Here is a 5,560-nt window from a genome sequence, read left to right as displayed (position 1 = left end):
GGAAACAGGATCAAAATTTACCTACCACTGGAAAAAAGAATGTCAGAGAAATCTGGTTATGGAGCAGATAAAAATTGTGACCAAATATTTTAGAATTAATTATAAAACAATGAAGAGATTTCTTTTGAAATTAGACCTCAAATCAGAAATACAGGAAATGAGGGTCAGTATAGAAAGATAAAAGGAAGAAATAAAATATATTCTAGCAAAATTCAGAAAAGAAGTTGGGGGAACATCACAACTAAAACAAAATTGATAACAGTTTAACGGAAAATTGAAAAATATTAAGAAATAAAGAATTTGGAAAAATGAGGAAAGTGACCATATTGAAATGGAAATTATGGCAGGAAAGAAAAGAAGGAAAGAAGAATGGATAGATTAGGGAGGAAAAAATTAAAAGATATGTATTAGAAATCAACTGCATGAATTTTGAGTCATCTCTGAAGAAAAAAAAAACAGAAGAACAATTTTTTTAAAAAAATTGTTAAAGTCATGATGCAGGAGAGCTTTTGTTGAAATAGACACCTGAATCAGTGTATCTAGCAAGACACTCTGGCTACAAAGGAATTGACAAAAAAGGTCAACATGAAGACGTTTCCTAATAAAGTTATTGGGCTTTAAAACAAATAGAAATGTTTTTACCCAATCAGATAAAATAAATATTGTTTATGAGAATAAAATAAATAGGTTATATTCACATTCTCCACAGTAATATTCAACATCTCAAGACAATGGAATGATATCCTTAATATACATACTTGTGGAAAGAAAACATGAGACAAGGATTGTACCCACCCAAACTATCCTTTACGTACAGACAATAGACAAACAATTTTGAATATACAAGAACTCAGAGAATATTTTTCTGCCAGCCAAAATGCAAAGAGAGGATAGGTAAATGATGGCAAAATGAATGATAGTTTTGAATAATTTTAAGTTGAAGCTAAGATTGAAACAAATGTTGAGTAACAGAACAAAATGAAAATTATATCGAGTAAGATGGTTTTGAACCATGGTATTGGAGAAGACTCTTGAGAGTCTCTTGGACTATAAGGAGATCAAACCAGTCAATCCTAAAGGAAATCAACACTGAATATTGGAAGGACTGATGCTGAACCTGAAGCTCCAATACTTGGGCCACCTGATGCGAAGAGCCGACTCATTGGAAAAGACCCTGATGCTGGGAAAGATTGAGGGCAGGAGGAGAAGGGAATGACAGAGGATGAGATGGTTGGATAGCATCACCAACTCAATGGACATGAGTTTGAGCAAGCTTCGGGAGATAGTGAAGGACGGGAAGCCTGACGTGCTGCAGTCCATGGGGTCGCAAACAACTGGACATGACTAAGTGACTGAACAACAAAGATGAAAAATAAAATACAAATACATCACAGTTTTACATATAAAACCATATTGCATAGAAACAAACACCACATTGTAGAAATTGAATTAAAAGGAGATACAAGAAAGAACAGATTAATTGCAGGAGTTTTTAAAACACATCCATCAGTTTATGACATAGCAGAGGGCAAGAACATATGTGAGAATACAGAAGACCTAAATAACATAAGTAATAAAATAGTTGTATCTTGAGATATGACTTTTGTATAAGCATGTAGCATACATAAGTTCCAATAAATAAAAATAGTTCTTGATCACAGTCTAGTAAAATAAAAAAAATAACAAAAGCAGAAAAATTAAAGATGCTTCTAGAGAGTTTTAAAATAATTCTTAGGTCAAGTAGAAAACATATACTAAAGATTTCTAAAAGATTGTTTCAGAATATCAGCAATAATAAAAAGGTGAACATAGGGGTAAATTAAAACAAGACTCAAAAGAAATTTATTTTATAATTTTAAAATTTCAGATTACTTTAAAAAATAAAGGAAAAATTAACAAGTAATTCAAATATTATTTAAAATTAAAGGAAAACAATAAAGAAATTAATAAATATGTAAGCAGAATAAAATACTAGAGAACAAACTATTAGGCTCTTAAATTATACTAAAGATAATGTGTCTAAATGACTGGTGGAAGAAAATTGCCACAAACGAAGACAATTGCCACAAAAGGGAAACTCGAAAGTCTCCTTGACAAGTTAGTCTGTAAATATGTGTAGCTTAAATATGTGTAGTTACATTATCCTAGTGGCAAACTTTTTTTGATTTGTTTTTTGTCATGGGTGATAAGGGAGAGGTTCCAAGGAGAAAAAACAGAAACAAAAAACTAGACATCTTATTTCTGGTTCATAAATGAGAGGAATAAAAAAATAATAATAACTTTTACAACAGTATCACTAAGTAATAAAACTAAGAAATGATAGCAAAAGAAGTATGTGGAAAGATACACACTAGTGTCAGTGATGGTATTCTTGGATGATAGAGCATAATTAATATGTATTCTTAATTTTAGCTACAATGGGCATGTATCCCTTAAATAGTAATAATTAAAAGAGGATTCTCTATCTCAAATAGACCCAAAAATCAATTCCAGATTTACTGCATATTTAAATGTGAAAGATAAAGCAGTAGACTTTTAAAGAAAACAGAATATATATGTGACCTTGGGATCAGCAAAACTTTCTTTAAAAGGATTCCACATATATGTGTTAATACAGAATATTTGTTTTTCTCTTTCTGACTCACTTCACTTTGTATGACAGCCTCTAAGTCCATCCACATCTCTACAAATGACCCAATTTTGTGTTACCTTTTATGGCTGAATAGTATTCCATTATATGCCTATACCACATTTTCTTCATTCCTCTCCTGATGAACATTTAGGTTGCTTCCATGTCCTGGTTACTATAGGTGGTGCTGCAAAGAACCCTGGGGTGTATGTGTCTTTCTGAATCATGGCTTTCCCAGGGTATATGCCCAGTAATGAGATTGTTGGGTCCTATGGTAGTTTTATTTTTAGTTTTTTAAGGAACCTCCATACTGTCCCCCATAGTGATTGTATCAATTTACATTCCTACTAACAGTGCAGCTTAGTTCCGTTCACTTCAGTTGCTCAGTTGTGTTTGACTCTTTGCAACCTCATGAATCGCAGCACGCCAGGCCTCCCTGTCCATCACCAACTCCCGGAGTTCACTCAGACTCACATCCATCGAGTCAGTGATACCATCCAGCCATCTCATCCTCTGTCATCCCCTTCTCCTCCTGCCCTCAATCCCTCCAGCATCAGAGTCTTTTCCAATGAGTCAACTCTTCGCATGAGGTGGCCAAAGGACTGGAGTTTCAGCTTCAGCATCATTCCTTCCAAAGAAATCCCAGGGCTGATCTCCTTCAGAATGGACTGGTTGGATCTCCTTGCAGCCCAAGGGACTCTCAAGAGTCTTCTCCAACACCACAGTTCAAATGCATCAATTCTTCAGCACTAAGATTTCTTCACAGTTCAACTCTCACATCCATACATGACCACTGGAAAAACCATAGCCTTGACTAGACAGACTTCGTTGGCAAAGTAACGTCTCTGCTTTTCAACATGCTATCTAGGTTGGTCATAACTCTTCTTCCAAGGAGTGTCTTTTAATTTCATGGCTGCAATTACCATCTGCCGTGATTTTGGAGCCCCCCAAAATGAAGTCTGACACTGTTTCCACTGTTTCTCCATCTATTTCCCATGAAGTGATGGGACCGGATGCCATGATCTTCGTTTTCTGAATATTGAGCTTTAAGCCAACTTTTCACTCTCCACTTTCACTTTCATCAAGAGGCTTTTTAGTTCCTCTTCACTTTCTGCCATAAGGGTGGTGTCATCTGCATATCTGAGGTTATTGAGATTTCTCCCAGAAATCTTCATTCCAGCTTATGCTTCTTCCAGCCCAGCATTTCTCATGATGTACTCTGCATAGAAGTTAAATAAGCAGGGTGATAATATACAGCCTTGACGTACTCCTTTTCCTATTTGGAACCAGTCTGTTCTTCCATGTCCAGTTCTAACTGTTGCCTCCTGACCTGTATACAGGTTTCTCAAGAGGCAGGTCAGGTGGTCTGGTATTCCCATCTCTTTCAGAATTGTCCACAGTTTCTTGTGATCCACACAGTCAAAGGCTTTGGCATAGTCAATAAAGCAGAAATAGATGTTTTTCTGGAACTCTCTTGCTTTTTGCATGATCCAGCGGATGTTGGTAATTTGATCTCTGGTTCCTCTGCCTTTTTGAGAACCAGCCTGAACATCTGGAAGTTCACGGTTCATGTATTGCTGAAGCCTGGCTTGGAGAATTTTGAACATTACTTTACTAGCGTGTGAGATGAGTACAATTGTGTGGTAGTTTGAGCATTCTTTGGCATTGCCTTTCTTAGAGATTGGAATGAAAACTGACCTTTTCCAGTCCTGTGGCCACCGCTGCACCTAACAGTGCAGTAGGTGTCCCTTTTCTCCACATCCTCTCCAGCATTTATGGTTTGTAAATTTTTTGATGGTGGCCATTCTGACTGTGGTGAGGTGATATCACATTAATTTTTATTTGTATTTCTCTAATAATTAGTGATATTGAACGTCTTTTCAAGTGCCTCTTGGCCATCTGTGTCTTCTCTGGAGAAATGTCTATATAGATCTTCAACCCATTTTTTGATTGTGTGGTTTGTTTTTCAGTATTGAACTACATGAGCTGTTTGTATATTTTGGAGCTTAATCCCTTGTCAGTTGCTTCATTTGCAAATGGGCTTCCCTGGTGACTCAGAGGTTAAAGCATTCTCCTGCAATGCAGGAGACCTGGGTTCAATCCCTGGGTTGGGAAGATTCCCTGGAGAAGGAAATGGCAACCCACTCCAGTATTCTTGCCTGGAAAATCCCATGGACAGAGGAGCCTGGTGGGTTATACCGCATGGGGTAGCAAAGAGTCTGACACGACTGAACGACTCTCTTTCTTTTCTTTCTTTCTCATTTGCAAATACTTTCTCCCAGTCTGAGGGTTATCTTTTCATCTTGTTTATTGTTTCCTTTGCTGTGCTAAACCTTTTAAGTTTAATTAGGTCCCATTTGTTTATTTTTTGTTTTTATTTCCATTACTCTAGAAGGTGGGTCAAAAAATTTTTTGCTGTGATTTATGTCAAATAGTATTCTTCCCATGTGGAATCTAGAAAAATGGTACAGATGAACCTATTTGCAGGCAGGAATAGACATACAGACGTGGAGAACAGACCTGTGGGCCCGACAGAGGAGGTGGGGTGAATTGGGAGACTGGAGTCGACACATATACACTGCCATGTGTAAAATAGATAACTAGTGGGGAGCTGTTACATAGCACAGGGTACTCAGCTTAGTGCTCTGTGATGACCTAAAAGGGTGCGGTTGGGGTGGTGGGTGGGAAGTCCAAGAAGGAGGGGATAGTGGTAATGTTAGTCATTCAGTCATGTCTGACTCTTTGTGACCCCACGTAGTGTAACCCGCCTCTGTGGGCTACAGAATCTTCCATCAATGGCATTCTCCAGGCAAGAATTCCAGAGTGGATTGCCACTACCTTCTCCAGGGGATCTTCCCAACCCAGGGATTGAACCCAGGTCTCCTGCATTGCTAGCAGATTCTTTACTGTCTGAGCTACAGGGAAGATCCA

Source organism: Capricornis sumatraensis, chromosome 4 (genome assembly GCF_032405125.1).
Source record: "Capricornis sumatraensis isolate serow.1 chromosome 4, serow.2, whole genome shotgun sequence".
NCBI lineage: Eukaryota > Metazoa > Chordata > Mammalia > Artiodactyla > Bovidae > Capricornis > Capricornis sumatraensis.
This window is presented reverse-complemented; position numbering follows the sequence as displayed.